We start from the raw sequence: 18,376 nt of genomic DNA on the forward strand, positions 1-18,376 counted from the left end.
CAAGAAAGAAATAAGATGAACATCATAATTAAAATTAGTATATTCACAACATTACAACAAAGTGAACTTATCTCAGTATGGGGATCCTTCCATTCCTCAATGAGCACACATGAACAACTATCACACCTTAAGAATCAAACAACACTCATAACTCATGATTTGGAGAAAATGATATTATTCATGTTGAATGAACAATCATAAATTTGGTGCTAATGAATAACTGATAATTGTTTTCTCTCCCTCCTCCTCATAACATGATTTGGAGGATGCTCTTCTTATTTATACATGAATTAGGGATATCTACTCAATAAATGTAGATCCCTTAAATATCTACTAGATCCATACTTGTCTCAACTTATCCCTAAATACTAGATACAAATCCCATGACACATCAAAATCTCCATGATCTTTCTCCTTGGAATATGGTCCACCTCTTGAGTTGAAATTCGAATTTGATCTTGGGAGGCCACATAAGGGTGCCTTGGAAACCTCCAAATGATCTACGCGTCATCAAACTCAAGCCACTTTTAGGTATAAGCAAATACATGTTATTTCTCTAACTTTTAATCATAAATTCACTCTAAATACATGAAATTAATAACTTTGGAAAATGAAAATATAAACTCATATGGTAATGGAAATATAGGGTTATGTAATGATAATATGATGAAATGAGGTGACAAAATGAGGATAAAGGTGAAAATGGAGTGAAAATTGAGGTTAATTTGGCGGCCCAACAGCTGCCTGGTGTTGTTCCTATTGTAACTGTACCTGTGACCACCTCTGTTGTGGCTACTGGGATGTTTGGAGCTAAGACTGTCCCAAGTGTAGAGGGGACTGCTGTTGAGACTATTGGTATTACTTCAGGAGGCTGAGAGGTCGACTCTCCCTGCTTGTCCTTTAGTGCATTTTCTAATGCCTGCTCTGTGTCATTCAATCTTTCATTGAGTTTCAAGAGTAGGTCCATCATCTCTTCTTCAGATTTTTGTTTTATAACCTCAGCAGTCTGTGGATGCCTTGAAGGGGGTAGCTTTAACTATTTCCTCAGGGCAACAATGTCTTCTTCTTTCTTCTTGATTAGTGCTTCTATACCTTTAGCATCTTTGGGATCATGTCCCAATCCAATGATGATTTCTTCTAATGATTTTATTCTGTTATCCTTGGCCAGAGAAGAGGCTTTCTCCAAATGTAGTTGAGCAGTTGTATTATCCAAGGAATTTTGTAGCCTATGGGCCATCATTGCTTTACCAACCAATGTGGAATAGACCATTTCTCCAGTTTTCTTGTGAAGTTCAATTTGATCCATAGGATGAATATCCTTAGCCAAGACCTCCAAGTTTGTTCTGATGTAATCTGCTGCTGACTGAGGTTGTTGCACCTTTGGCTTGAAGTAACTCATTATCATCTTGCCTTCTTTAATGTCATAGGCTGACATTAGTCTTTGCTGATTCGTGGGGGCCATTTTTAAATATTGATTGTACATTTGAATCCTTATTGGGTCATTCCTGGCCTTTATTTCTATGAATGTCTTCTTGATATCTAAGGCCTCTTTACTTTGTGGCCTAAGGGATGATACTTCTTCACTCTGTTGTCTTTCTAGCTCTTGCCTATGTGCACTAGTGGATGTTCCTCCCACTGTAAAATTTTGTTGGTTAACTGCTCTTTCTTATCTTTGGTTGTCTACAGTCTCTTCAATTATTTCCTCTTCTGATAGAGGGTTCAGTCTTTGTCTTTTGGCTCCAGGCTGTCCTGTAGGTCCACTGGTAGGGGTAGTGGTTTCTCTGTCCCTCTTTTTATTTCTTTCCTCATTTAGAGGAGTTTGCAAAGCTGGACTTTCTGCTACATTAGTTTGAGCTAGAGGAGTTGGCATTTGACCCTGTTCTTTGGAAATTTCAAGCTGATTTGACAGTGTAGGCTATTTTGTGGTCTCTACTTCCTTGCCTTTGGATGTTCCTGTGACTGGAATGTTGACTTCCTGTGGAGGCTGCTGAGAGGTTCCAGCAATGGATGCACTAAATTCTGATTTTTGAGATAGCTTGAATGGTACCTGCCCAAAAGAATCCAGGTCAAGGGTTTTCTCAAGATCTCTCATAGAATTTTCTATATTGGTCTGCTCACTAACATCTTCTACTAGGGTCCCCTCTATCCATTCATCCAAGTTTGCAAACTGCTCAATTTCTGGGATCCTATGGTGAATATATGGGGATAACCTATTCTTCATCCTTCTATCACATATAAAACTATTGGGGTCATATGGTACCCACCTAAAACTCTTTCGTAGTCTAAGGTGATCTTCTAAAATCTTTTCAGCTTCTTTCCATGCATCCCTAGTGTTGATGACAAAAGGACCTAGCTGGTTCTTAATTCTTAGTTGAGCTTTCTTCTTGGCACCACAAAAATGAACTAAATATGCATTTATGATATGCCTGAAATACTCCAATGCAAATAATCTCATGGGAACATACTTGGGTAACTTAAAAGGGCAAAGTTCACACCGATACATTTTGATTTCTGTGTGATTTTTGTATAGGTACCAGTCACTTATCCTGTACTGCTTAGAAAGCTGGAGAATTTTCTTCATGTCACCATTGATCCTAGGAGGGGAAACTCCTATCAACAATGTGGTTGTTGGATGTACAAATAAGTCAATGAACTCATTATAAGTGTAAGGGGACTTAATGGTATTATGAAAGATTGAACTCCAAAATATAATAGACATTGGATTTCCTTTGGTGTCAAGTTTCTTGATAGGGAAAGGAAGGTTGTCTGACTGATAATATAAAATAAGATGGTATATGAAAGAGGTGTATTTGAAAACTCCTTCCCTTTCCAAATTCAGGAATTGGTCATGGATTCTGTTGGCAATATAGGAGGCATAGTCATATCTGACAGCAGGGGGTTGTCCTAGAGTAAAGATTGATAGTAACACTAGGGTGATATCATCAACATATTCACTAGAGTTAAATCCCATAATCAGGGATATCATATCAACAATGAGTCTTCCAGTTCCAGTGAAGAAAGTCTACAGATAAGGAGGTGGACCTTTGGGCTGATGCTTTGGTAACATGAAGATTTAAGTGATACGACTTATTTTTGATTTGGCTAACTGAGATGATTTTTCAAGTAAATAAACCATGGAAATAGGAGTGAGGGGCTGACTAGAGTGGAATTGCAACATTTCATTGATAGATTGAGCTGTTATGGGGAAAAGTACTGTCTGGCTAGGGGACATAACAGCTCTGTGGTTGGGATCATAATTAGCACATCATTGATGGATTATGTCTGGGAAAATATGGACTAAGGGGAGGTAATATATGGGAAGGTTAGATTCCCACAGTCCAAAAATGTCAGAGTTATTCAGATAACTATCTCTAGTTTGGCAGAAGGCCTGAAGATGGGTTTTATCACCAATAGGTCTTTTATCTGAAAATCTTTATCGGCTAGAGGTAGATAATCTAAGTCTTTGTGGGGATCATCCATGGGTGCTACATTCAGGGCTATAGGGGCTTCCATCTTTGGTTCTTGTGGATTCAAAAATGGAATTGGGGGAATTCTGTGGAAAATAGGCAAGACAGTAGGTTGAGGACTTTATATGGCGAACACAGACTTGGATTAGAACTGAATTTGGCCCTTTCTTATAGAATTTTCAGTAGAAAACCAAAATTACAGGGTTTGAGTGTAAATTGGATAAATACCTGTATCAAAGAGGTGAACTTTGCCAAGACTGAGGGATAATAGGTTCTGGGATGCGTCGCTGCAAGTTTCTTAAGCGGGTGGTGGTCTGAAAGTTCGAACAATTGACTTGGACGTTGTTTTGCATGGGAGCACGGATCATAGCATATAACTATGAAAATGACAATTTGTTCATTTTATTTAACAAAATTGAGGTTGGCAGGGTTTTTGGGATTTATCAGGTGGGTTATGCAAGCAGAGAAATGACGTTTTGTCATTTGTGGAGGGTGGTAAGCGATACGCGATCACACCGCTTTTGGAGTTAAGCGGTATCGGGCGGAGGGCGAGAAATCACATCGACTGCGTGACGCGTGGCGGGAGTATGGGGGAAAAACCGCCTGGTGATCGCGAGTTAAAGCGTGGTCACCAGGGGGAGCGCGATATTGATGTAGATTGTTGGATGATGTAGGAATGATCGGACAACGGACGAGCGAGGGATACGGCGGGGCTTTACTGCGGCGGGCCCTGACATAATAAAAAATATTTTAATTGTATCGAGGGCATTGTGATTGGTTGGAGAAGTGGTTCTTAATTAACCTTGAGGGTTAATTAATTCCAATTAATCCTTTTGACGCATATTTATGGTTATATTTAACCGGGGCGGGATATATAACATTTTGGGGTCTTTTTATGTATATTTACATATTACGGGAAAGGGTAAAATAAGGCGGGATTTATATAATATGTGTTAAAAGTTAATATGACATAAAATGAGAATGAGCGCTAAGTAAACGTTAGAGATTTACATTTAAACTTAGGCTAAAGTGGAAAAAGGGGTTTTTTAGGTGATATTGTGTATTTTCCTAAGTAAAGTAGGAATTTACTTAGGAAAAACTTTATGAAATCAAATGAATGGTTTATGGATGATTCTAAGTACTTTAGGCTTTTTAAATCATTGGGCCGAGGGTCTGGTCCCTCCAAAAGTTAGAGAAATTCTCTGAGCCCCTTTAATTTTCAAAGACCTTAATACTTTAGGGGAAATTAGTGAAATCTTTAGGGAAGAATGTGAATGGAAGTTAGTCATTTTTCCTTGTCTTGCTTTCACTACATCAAGTATAATGTTAGCCGTGCACTTGTGATAAAGTAAAAATTAACACATTTTAGAGACATTATCCATCATAAGTGATTCTGCAACACCATCTACCTACCCTAACTACTTTAGCCTGACATTTTTTCTTCTTTATTTGGGTGCACTTAGACTGGAAAACCCTTATCAAATCATCCTTTTTCTTTTACATGGCTAGCCTATCTAAGTCTACACTTATTACATCCAAGGGCTCAAATCACACCATTGAGCTCCGTTTATTTACTCTACCTATCTACTTATCTGCCAAGATTACACTGTTTGGTCAGATATTTATTCTCTATCTCTAAAACATGAAATTCAAATATGAACTAGCCAAGCTTAAGCTGTTTGACTATTCATCAATTGTGGTATAAGTTAACATGCTGCACACAATTCTTATCACAGAAAATGAAAAAGTAGTGGCATTTAGACTTGCACATTTTCCTGGTCTATTTTTATTTGGGGTTCATTTCTTTCATTTTTTCGACCATCTTTATTTTTTTTTCACCCTTTGATTTTTATTTTATGGTATACCCTCTTTACATTTTTAAAATTTTTTGATTTTTTTTTTAAATATGGAAAACCTTTGCAACAAGAAAATGTATAAACATATTACAGAGCTCACCAAGTCAATCATGAAATATGACACCTATTGGTATAGGAGCATAACATGATGCATATCTACATGCTCCAAAGGAGAAAATAACCAAGTTGGATAGTAAATTTGAAAAGTGCATCTTTATTAGGTATAAGGATGGTTTAAAGGGTTATAAGCTTTGGAACCCAGTAACAAGGAAGGTTATGTACATCCGAGATGTGGTGTTCAGAGAGGTGAAAGATGTTATTAAACATGAATTCCAACCAAAGGAACCTGAGAAGATAGAGTTTGAGCTAAAGGAGGAAGAATCAAACTCTACAGCAAAGGAGGAATCAGAAGATGAAGAGCCACAAACTCCGGGTGTGAGAAGATCAGTTTGAGAAAGAAGGCAACCAGAAAGGTATAGTCCATTTGTTTTCTGTTCAAATTTTTGTTTATCTATTACTGATGATGATCCCAGAACTGTGAAGGAAGCAGTAGATTCAGAGGATGGAAAACTCTAGAAAGAGAACATGGTTGACGAAATGGCATCTTTTCACAAAAATGAGGCTTGGGATCTAGTGGAGTTGTCGTCTGGAAGGAAACCCATTGGCAGCAAATGGGTGTTCAAGAAGAAGGAAAATGCAAAAGGAAAGGTGGAGAAATACAAAGCTCGGTTGGTAGCAAAAGGTTATTCCCAGGTGCCGGGAATTGATTTTGGTGATATTTTTTCTCTTGTTGCCAAGGTAGCTTATATTAGATTACTTTTATATGTTGTTGCTGCTTTTGATTTTGAAGTAGGACAGATGGAAGTGAAGACAACATTTCTTTACAGGGATCTAGAAGAGGAGATCTACATGAAGCAACCTAAAGGCTTTGCGGTGAAGGGTAAGAAAGAACTGTTATGCAAGTTAAAAAAATCTTTGTATGGGTCAAAGCAGTCACCAAGGATGTGGTATCAGAAATATGATACATTTATACGGGGACATGGTTTCACTAGAAGAAAAGAAAATCACTGTGTGTATTTTAAATTAATTGGTGACCGTGTTATTTATGTGGTCTTCTATGTGGATGATATGTTGCTAGTTGGAAATGGCAAAGAAATTATCCAGGATTTGAAGACCCATTTGTCCTCCAAATTCGACATGAAAGATCTTAGTGCTACAAACTATATTTTAGGCATGGAAATTAAAAGAGATCGGAAAAAGAGGAAGCTTTGGTTAAACCAGAGGAAGTATGTCGACACAATATTGCAAAGGTTTAATATGCAGGATAGTAAACCGGTGAAGATTCCTATTCCTGTAGGTATAAAGTTATCTGCTAAATAGTGTCCCAAGACAAAAGAAGAGGAAGAGGACATGTCCCGTGTTCCATATCCAAGTGCAGTCGGTAGCCTGATGTATGCGATGGTCTGTACTAGACTAGACATTGCACATGCAGTGGGAGTATTGAGAAGGTTTATGTCTAAACCAGGGAAGGAGCACTAGACAGCGGGTTTTCAGGTATTTGCATGGCACTAGTGATTATGGTTTATGCTACCAAGGAAGATCAGGATTGGAAAGAGTGTTGGATATTCGTGGCTTTGTTAATGTGGACTGGGCTGGAGATCTAGATCAGAGAAGATCTACAAGTGGGTATGTGTTTAACCTATTTGGAGGTGCAGTCAGTTGGATGAGTAAGAAACAATCTGTAGTGGTATCAACTATAGAGGCAGAATACATGGCAGCCACTCATGCAAGCAGGGAAGCAGTTTGGTTGTAGATATTATGTTCAATTATGAGGTTAGTATAGGGAGCTATAATGATAGACTGTGACAACCAAAGTGAAATTTTCTTGGCAAAGAAACCTGCTTACCATTCAAAGACAAAGCACATCGATGTTTAGTATCACTTTTGAGGGATATGATAGAAGAGAAAAAGGTGTTGCTGGTAAAGGTGGACACTTTGAAGAATATTGTAGATGCATTGACAAAATCTATGAGCTCTGATAAGTTCTCTTGGTGTAGAGAAACAATGGGCATTGCAAGGCTAGATAAATGACTAAGCTCTTCTGTGGCCCCCTATGGAAAGAAAACAACAAGTGGGAGAATGTTGGGTTGCATTATATTCTTTCCATGACTAGTCGACGTAGTTAACCGGGGGGTTAGAGGGGGGGGCGGAGCCCCCCTTCATTGTGCTAATTGTGTAGGGGGTTTGAAGGGGGTGGGTAGCCCCCCTCTATGGGGTCCAGGGCAGCGCCCCGGGAAAAATTTTTTTGGACACTATATTAGGTTGGGCGGACCTACCTATGGTTTTGTGCATGGTTTTCACACATGGTTTTTGGTCCATGGTATTGGATGCTTCGGCATGTATAAATATGTATTGTAACATTGAAAGGAATATAATGAAAAATTGAGTTGGTAGTCCCAGTTTTTGGATCCAGGGGAAATCTCTGTGTATATTTGTTTTATGTGTTATGCTCTCACATTGTTTATTTTCTATGTTCTAGAATTCGTATGCAGATAATTTCTGTACGGGGTTAAAACCTACAGTTACTTACTCATCCTACCATTTTTTCTTCACTTTATTAGGGTGCATTTAGGCTAGCAAACCCTTATCAATATTTTTATTTTCTTTACAAAGTAAACTATCTAATTCTAACCTTGTATCATCAAAGGGCTTAGATTAAACTGATGAGCTCCTTTTGTTCACTCTATATATCTAATGATCTGCCAATATTACATTGTCTGGTCAAATTTTATTCTCTAACTATAAACATAAAATTTAAAACATGAAATAACCAAGATTAAATAGCTTGATTACCATGGATTGTGGCATGAATAACAAGTTGCACACAATCATTATTATGTAGAAAAGTAAATAGTAGTGCCATTTGGACTTACACACTTTCATGGTCTCTTTGTTTTTGGGGTTCATATATTTTCATCTTTTTTGAGCTAATCTTATTCTTTTGTCCTTTGATTTTTCTTTCAGGACATACCCTCTTTATATTTTTAATTTTTTTATAATATGGAAAACATTGGTAGAAAGAAAAGGTATGTACAATACTACAAGGCTTAACCTTAGTCATTCAAAATTATGCCTCCTATTGGTATAGGAACCTAACAGTGGGAATTAAACTTCTTCCTCATCCTACAAATCTGCCCCTAGAGTCTCTATCCCTACGCATGTCATGTTTTAAATTTATGATGGTTTGTTTTTTTTTACTTCTAATTGTACTTCCTTGGCAATGGCGCCAAAATTTTTAGTCAATTCAATGTCCTTGAATTGGAAATCATAAATTGTCAACCAGGGTGCATAGACTGATGAAGTACGGGTGCAAAATATGTGCTTAGAAGTTATTCATTAGGTCGTTATGTATTTGTTAAGATCTAAACTCAAGATGGGGGCGGTGTTTGTCAACTGTATTAGTGTTGTAATTCTTAGGGATGTTGATTAAGTTTCCTAGGAATTAATCTCTATCCAATTAGTTTGTAGATGATGTGAGGGTGATTTTACTTATGTTAGATTGTTGGGATTTTTGATCTTAAATCTCTTTGCTACAGATCCTAATTCTCTAAGTGAAAAAAGAAACATATTCTATCAGCTATGAAGGAATATTGTTGAACTCAATTGTTTTAGGAGAGGCCTTCTCGCTTGTTCAATTTCTGCTCAAACAAAGTAATCCAAGCAACATCTATGAATTGAACACACTTCAATTATGTTCGATAATAAGCAAAGGAAATAACTGTGCAGTACTAGGTATAAAGGAAATTAGATAACAGTCTAAGCTAGGTATAAAGAAAATTAAAGTTCATATGCAAATAACAATTCGAGATCATTATACAATGTTATCACACAAAACAAAGCAATTGAAGAATTAAAGGAAATCAGGTTGTATTTGATTAAAACCTGCCACTATTTGTAGGGGACCTCCACATAGTAGTTCAGAGCTTCAAAGTAATACAACACTTGCACACAAAAACTAATTTCATTCACATGAAATTCACAAACTGTTGATAAACATATTATTTGGCCCGCACCCAAATAACAGTGCAACCATTATCTTTATAGCAGGTTTCTTGGCATAACTGTATGAATATTTTAAGCCTAATATCTCTTAATCCTATCTAAACTTTTATCGTTAAACCGTCGTTTTTCTATTCCGAAAGCAAAACGATAAGGTTTCAGCTGATCTTAGGTTTTGTTCTGCGTTAATTCGATAGATGACTTGGAGTTTGATCGCAATCTCATGTGCTTCTTTTGGCAAAAAGTTTCGAGTGGATAGGAAGGTATCCATGAGGGAGTCATCTTCTATCCATTCGCACCTTTTGCTGCTGACCTAGAGCTCTAGAACCTCGCAAACAATGAAGACAGCTACAGAATCCTGGACTAGCTGCAGAAACAGACTAATTCGGTAGCCAATTGTAACTTTAATTAAAACAACAGGGTATACAGTTGAATAGGAACAAGAAAACATACTAATTCATACCTTCATCAAAACCTGGTAGATATGGCTTTATTTAAGTGGTAAATATATATGAAAAAGAGAGGATCTTTAGGCAAAAAGGATGTCATGGTAGGACAATCTTCAGACTCTAAGGAAACCACAAATGATTATCCAATCCTCTTCCATTCTCTCTTCAGGGAATTCACTTAGACTTATGGTTGTTAGTACTACTCAAGTGCTTGACACATGAAGCAAAGAACGGACATGTGATGCCCAACATCACTCCATCTCAACTAGAGAGGATATCCCTATTCTATTTGTAATAAGAGAATAGATCCTTCCTCCTATTTAAGGAGACTTCCTTACTCCTTCTCAAATCTAATGGAGATTCCAGACTTCCTTTCTCTTTGGGAAGTCAACACCACAAGTCTTATAACTTGTCTTCATAAGAGTATTATCTACTTGATATTTATAGCTACATGGTTCCCTCTTTCCTTCACATCTCTCATATCAAATTTGCTTTATTTTCAGGTATCATGGAGCCATCTCCACTCTTTGTTCCTGTGATAGGACCTGGGTCATATTTCTTTCTTATCACTTTCATTTTTGATATGAATGCATTGTATTGAGCCTGCTCAAACTTTAAGCTAAATATAGATTCCTCATGAAAGTGATATTCTTTTAACTTCAAGTTATCTTCTCTCACTACTACCTTTTAGTCCCAAGATAGACACATGTTGACTTTACAATTTCCATGTACCAGATATTGAGCTTCCCTCAATACTCTTCATTCAATAGTTGAGCTTGCCTAAACTATCATTATGTATTTCTGCAACATACTTCCAAGTAGTAAAGTAATATGTTAACTAGATAACCAAAAAATAATTAAAGTAGACTTACCTCATCATGATTACCTTCTCGTTCCATCAACATCCTCATGGTCCATCTCCATATGACTCTTACTTCATGCATCAAAGTTCCCAAGGATTGAACTTGATTACCAAGTTTTAAATTATCTTCTAGAGTTTATATTGGATGTTAATCAATGCTGTATATTCTAGAGAAAGTCTTAATTCTATATTCATCCTAGAGTAAGTCAAATTATTCTTTTTCAAGCATCATAATTAATACCCAAGCATATTTTATGACCAAATTTCTCTTCACGGTATTCTATATGAATATTATCCAAATTTTTATATCTAGCATGGATTCTTATGCTTTCATCCGATCATTTAGCTATCTATCTTAAAGTGAGCCTACAACTTGATCCATTTCATTCCTTCATCCCTTTAACAATATTGATTCCACATTATAGGGAATGTCTACTAACCTTTTCATAGATATTCTCCCAAGAGCCTTCCATAATGATGGTCCTTCATGAATCATGATGATCCAACTAAGCAAGATGACAACTTCTAACATAATGTTAGATAATACTTGGATGCACATTATACGAAAATGGTTTATCTATCCATATATCTAGATGATATCTATAAAGCAACTTAATCATGTAAACTCTAGACATGCTACTGTCATATTCTTCTCTATATGATGTTATGCGAAAACATATTATCTAAAAGGAAAGAAAAGTCTATATAAATAACCTACCAAACTTAGTGCCTCATTTAGAATTAAATATCCTTTACTTGTTCCTTCTTCGACTTCTTCTTACGTTTGTAGAATTTCCCACTGTATCACCAGATAATGCAATATACTAAAGAAAAATGCTTGATCTACTTCTACAAACAAACTTGCAGAAGCTTAATCGATTTTGAACAAGATCAAATAGAACACATATAACAGAGAATGACAAATCAATCACACATGGACACAGAAGAATACTCTAGGGAAAGCCTCAGCTAAAAACCTAGATCTTTGTATTATCATACAAGTGGAAATATCTCCAGATTACACAAAGCTTTAGCTCACAAGCTATCCAGCTCTCAATACAATCCCTAAATGCTGCTCATAGACTGAATAGACACAACATATGCCTTCCCTTAGTCCTCCAAGCCTCCTATTTCCTTGCACAGTTTCTCTTCAGTCCTTTGGCTGCCACGTGTGTGAATTCACCTCTCACACAACTCACCAAACTCAGAAGTAACTACACAATATCCAAGGAATGAATTCCTTCTGCATGCAAGAGATATACTCAATGGAATATTCCTGCAACTGATAGTAAATTGTCCATCATCTGATCTCAACTGGGTCTCTGACTGAACTGACATGCGTGAGTTGTTTATGAGAGAATATTCAGTTATCTGAAGTACAGTAGTTACATGCATGCATGCATTAACTAATTGTACTCACAATCAGTTCCAAAAATTGTTGGAACTAATCTAACTGGACTTAACTCAGTTAACTAATCTAACTAATTACAACTCAAAGTACAACTCATCCTAATCACTTTAATTAAGGGATGACTTCCTCAATTAAAGGGAAAATTGTTGCATGTCTTCACATAGACTTCATGTTTGATTTTCTCCAACTAATTAACTCAAGATGAATCAATTAATTATTTTTCAAATAGCTTCTAAGATCAAATTCGAATTTTAATTCTCAATTTTAGTTCAAAGACTAACTAAAATTGGAATGTATCCCGAAATGCTATTTACAGCAATGTTATTTTTAGCACTTCTATATTTAGCATTTCTTGTTGCTATTTTCAACACTTCCTCTCAACAAGAAAGGGATTATCTGTCACCCCAATCCTATCTCTATGGAACTCGAATTTGCATTTTAACAATGCCTTAGTCAAAATATCTACATCCTGCTCCTCAATCGAAACATACAACAACAACATGATCCTCTTCACCACACAGTCTCGAAGATGATGATACCGGATATGGACCTATCATGAAATACTGGATTCTTAGAGAGTTTGATACAACTTTGATTATCGCAATAGATCACAGTTGGATCCATCCTCTGACCAAACAATCCAACTAGAATTTTCCGCATCCAAATGGCCTCACATGTTGCCTGTCTAGCAGCCATGTATTCAGCCTCTGCTGAGCTAAGTGCAACTGACCTCTATTTCCTGCTGTACCAAGAAACTGCAGCTGAACTAAGGTTGAAAATTCTTCCTAAAGTTCTCTTCCGGTCTGATGGACTCCCTGCCCAATCTGCATCTGTGAAGCCCTAAAGCTTCACTCCCTCTATCTGTTTGTACCACAATCCATACTGAGATGTGCCTTTGAGGTATCTCAACACATGCTTCGCTGCCTTCCAAAATAGCTTGGTAGGTTGAACCATAGCTTGACTCAGTTGGTTCACCACAAAGCACAAATATGGTCATGTGTTCACTAGATATATCAATGAACCCACAAGCTGTTGATAAACAGTAACAACTACTGCCTCACCTGAAGTAGCATCCTCCTTCCTCCAGTGACTAGCTATAAGATTCTGCATGGGCTTGCACTTCTCCATGTGGAATCGCTTGAGTATCTCATTGGCATACTTGCCTTGAGACACAAACACTTCCCCATCCTTCTGCCACACTTCCATGCCTAGAAAGTAGTGCATAAGACCCGTGTCTTTCATCTTGAACTCTCTTGCAAGGTCCTCCTTGTAAGACTGGATCAATTGATCATCACCTGTCAATATCAGGTCATCAACATAAAGAACAATGATCAATGGCTTACGTTCTACCATGATGTGGTAAAGGTTCGCATCTGCTTCACTCTTGGTGAAGCCCAACCCAGTGAAATAGTTGTTGATCCTAGTCTACCAAGCACGAGGTGCTTGCTTAAGCCCATACAAGGCTCTCTTGAGTTGACACACATGCAACTCATGATCGAAGGTCTCAAATCCTTCCAGCTGCTCAATGCACACCTCTTCCTCAATCTTGCCATTGAGGAACGCAGCCTTCACATCCATCTGATGGATCTTCCAACCCATCTGTGCTGATAGTGACAACATCGATCTGATAGATGAGTACCTTGCTATAGGAGAAAAAGTCTCATCATAGTCGATCCCCTCGACCTGTGAGAAACCACGGGCAACAAACCTTGCCTTATGTTTCTCAACACTCCCATCAGTTGCTTGCTTTACCTTGTAAATCCATTGGGAACTCACTACTGACTTGTCCTCTAGTCTTGGGACAGCATCCCAAACACTGTTATGAACAATGGAGTCATACTCCTCCACCATGGAATCAACCCAGACTGGCTACTGCACTGCTTCCTCAAAGGAAGAAGGCTCGGCCTCTACAAACTCCCCAACCAGGGCCATGTAACTAGTGTACCGCTCGGGTGATCTCCTCTTTCTGTGCTGAGAGGATGGCTGTCCCACATTCTCTCTCACATCCATCACCAATTTGTTAGCTTCCCTCAAGCGTTTCCACCCATCTCTGGATGACTCTACATGAGTGGATGTCTCCACTCTCGGATCCTCTGCATGTGGCTACTCTGCATTAGTCTGAGGCTCCTCCTCCTTAGGAACTAAAATTTCCTCCTCTGCATGAAACTTGAGCCCCCTCTCAAGTGATACTCGCATGGCTTTCTTCTCATCGAACTTGAGATCTCTGTGTACCACTGTCCTCTGACTAGTAGGCAAGAACACCCGATAGTTGTGGGGTGTATCAATGTACCCCACAAGTATCCCCAACTCATCTGTTGGATCTAGCTTCTTCTGGGCATATTTGGTCACATGGAAATAAACTGATGATGCAAAGATCCTGAAGTGACTCACATCTGGTCTCTTCCCAGAAAAGGCCTCCACCTGTGTCTTCATTCCCAGTATACGATGCGGGCTTCTGTTCTGCAAGTATATTGTTGTATTGCATGCCTCAGCCGAAAAATGAAGTGGTAGGCTTTGGTCATGCAAAATCGCCCAAGCTGCTCCCACAATCGATATGTTCTTCCTTTTGGCCACCCCATTCTGCTGTGGATTATGGGGTGCCGTCAACTCCCATTTAATTCATTCTGCTGCACAGAAGTCCTCAAACTATTGGGAGACATACTCTCCACCATTTTCGCTTCGCAAGGCCCTTATTTTCTTTCCAGATTCTTTCTCTGCCAAGGCTTTGAACTCGCAAAACCTTGAGAAGGTTTGATCCTTCTTCTGCATAAAGTAGATCCAACATCTACGAGAAAAATCATCAATAAAAATAACATAGTACCTTTGTTTAGCGGTGGAGGCTGTAGAGAATGGTCCACACACATCTGTATGAACTTGCTCCAGTTCTACTGTCTCGATCCTGAAAGGAAGATTTTACATACTTACCCGAGGTACAACCTTTACATATCCTTACCCGAGGTGATCTTCAACCTTTACATGTATCCAAAATCTTGGCTTTGCACCAACTCTGCTTTGGAACTCAATGCAACACAGTCATCTACCTCCAGCTTGTAGAGATTCTTTACTCGAATCCCAATCCTCTTGGTATGTCTAGTGCCAATATGCCTCAGGAATGCATTTCCTTTACAAAAGACTACATCATATCCTTTGTCTTCCAGCATAGCGACAAACACAAGATTCTTCTTCAGACCCGGCACATACTTTGCATCATTCAGGGTGAGAGGAGCTCCATGCTCCCTCTGAAACACAACTGTACCTTCACCTGAAACACGGTACTTTCCATCATCGCCCATCTCGATGCACATCTGGAGGTCCTTCTCCTCCAAGGTATTGAAAAGATTCTTGTCGTCGGTCATGTGGAATGAAGCTCCACTGTCTAGGTACCAAACACATCCCACCATCGATGAAACGATGCATGCGATGAGGGTGAAATCCAATTCAAACTGTGAGGCCAATGTCTCACCATTTGATCCCTTCGAGGATCCCTTGGATTTCTTCTATGGACAATTCGTAGCATAATGGCCCACCTCATGACAATGAAAGCGTCTTACTTTCTATTTGTCAATCTTCTTCCCACCATGGGAAGAAATCAATTTGGAATGGGACGCCTTCCCTTTCCCTTTCCTCACCTTACTCGCTAAGGCTAGATTTTCTTCATCATCTTGCTTTGATGAAGATCCATATCTGGTGCTTCTTCTTATCTCCTCCTGCATCAAATCCAACCAAAGTCGTTCCTAATCTAGTAGTTTCTCTCTTCCATTTACCGAGTATTGGTAGCTATGCTAGCTCTTAGGAAGACCAAGGAGAGCAAGACTCACCATGTCATCATCAGTTGTCATGATCCATACACTTCCAAGCTCATCCCTGCAGGTGGTGAGCTTGTTCAGATATGTAGAGATCGTGTCGCCCTTTTCACACTTGATTTTCCGAAGCTTGTCTTTCAGCACCAGCATCCTCTGATCGTTGTTATTCTAATATAGATCCTTCAATGTTTTCCACATTGAAAAATGTCTCCTTCCCATGGAAACTCGAGACAATGTGGTATCGAACTCCCTCCAGAAGGATTCTCCTTGCTCTAGCCACACATTTCTTCCATTCCGCCAACTCTTGGGCATTAGCAGTTGTTGGCTTGGGGACTTCTTGATCAATGAATTCCTTCAAACCGTTGTCCTCTAATACTGCTTCCAAGCAATCCTTCCAAGCTATATAATTCGAGCTATCATCATGGGCATACTCGAGTCTCAAACTGTTGAACGCCATTGGTGAAATTTGAGATGTGATAAGAATTCAAATTCTATAATCAGGAACTTCAAACTTCGAACTTCTCCCTTATTTGTATACTGTTCTTCACTTTGATCACCTTTTCTTTGATACCATGTAGAATTTCCCACTATAGATCCCAGATAATGCAATATACTAAAGCAAAGTACTTGATCTACTTCTACAAACAAACTTGCGGAAGCTTAATCAATTTTGAGCAAGATCAAATAGAAAACATATAACAGAGAATGAGAAATCAATCACACATGAACACAAAAGAATACTCTGGGGAAAGCCTCAGCTAAAAACCCTGATCTCTGTATTATCATACAAGTGGAAATATCTCCGGATTACATAAAGCTTTAGCTCACAAGCTATCCAGCTCTTAGTACAATCCCTCAATGATGCTCATAGACTGAACAGACACAACATATGCCTTCCATCAGTCCTCCAAGCCTCCTATTTCCTTGTGCAGTTTCTCCTGGGTCTTCTGGCTACCACTTGTGTGAATTCACCTCTCACACAACTCACCAAACTCAGAAGTAACTACGCAATCTCCAAGGAATGAATTCCTTCTACATGCAAGAGATATCCTCAATGGAATATTCCTGCAACTGATAGTACACTGTCCCATCATCTGATCTCAACTAGGTCTCTGACTAAACTAACATGCATGAGTTGTTTATGAGAGAATATTCAGTTATTTGAAGTACAGTAGTTACATGCATGCATGCATTAACTAACTGAACTCACAATCAGTTCCACAAACTATTGGAACTAATCTAACTGGACTTAACTCAGTTAACTAATCTAACTAATTACAACTCAAAGTGCAACTCATCCTGATCACTTTAATTAAGGGATAACTTCCTCAATCAAAAGGAAAATTGTTGCATGTCTTCACATAGACTTCATGTTTGATTTTCTCCAACTAATTAACTCAAGATGAATTAATTAATTATTTTTCAAACAGCTGCTAAGATCAAATTCGAATTTTAATTCTCAATTTTAGTTCAAGGACTAACTAAAATTGGAATGTATCCCGAAATGCTATTTATAGTAATGCTATTTTTAGCACTTCTATATTTAGCATTTCTTGTTGCTATTTTCAACAATGTTCTCTCACTTCCTTGGCTACATGAGCTTGGTTTATTTCCTTTCTCTTGTTGTTTTTCTGACTTGGACAATACCAATGTCATATTTTACCTTGATCCTTGATTATTCGAATATGAATTGAGCCTGCAACTCATCAAAGGTATTGAATCTTTCTTGGAGTAAATGTTTGTTGCAAAGTTTCTCCATTCTGGTGGAAATGGATTTAGTGCACAAATGTTCACTTATGAATCAAAAATTGTTTCTCCAAGTCCCTGCAGATGGTCTCTTAGCTGAGATAATTTAATGAGAAAGGATGTCATATCCTAATCCTTTTATTTCTTCATTCTATATAAATTATTCCACAAAGACATCTTTTGTCCTAATGTACTTACAGAGTAAAAGTTAACTAGCTTGTCATACATAGCCTTGGAAGTTTTCAAATTTTCAACAAATGGAACAAGAGAATATTTAATGGATTAAACTATGATCCTATGATCCCTTACTTCCCCTTTCTTGTTATTTACTATTTCTTGTGTCTTGTCTTTGTTAGGTTCATTAATTTCCCCTGTAACATGCTCCATTACTTCTTGTTTTTTGAGTATCAGGTCAATCCTTTCCTTCCATGTTAGATGATTTTATGCTCCAATGAGCTTATTGCTCTCCTTGTAGAAAGAATCCATATGAACAATAGATTTAGACATGATGTAATGATATGATACTTGTTAAACAATATTCTCCTTGATGATGTCTCCAACCTTCTTAATGCCTCAAGATATTTGAAGAGACTTTCTTGAAATATGTTCCCTAGGATTTCTCCTACAATAGCTTCCAAGATCCTTTGTTGATTCCTTTAAAGAGGTCTACTAATGAGTCTTCAACTAGATCCCTTCAAGAGACAATTCTTCTTGAAATCTTCC

This window comes from Pinus tabuliformis, chromosome J (assembly GCF_031772625.1).
Source record: "Pinus tabuliformis cultivar Carrire ecotype Pingquan chromosome J, CPIR1, whole genome shotgun sequence".
Taxonomy (NCBI): Eukaryota; Viridiplantae; Streptophyta; class Pinopsida; order Pinales; family Pinaceae; genus Pinus; species Pinus tabuliformis.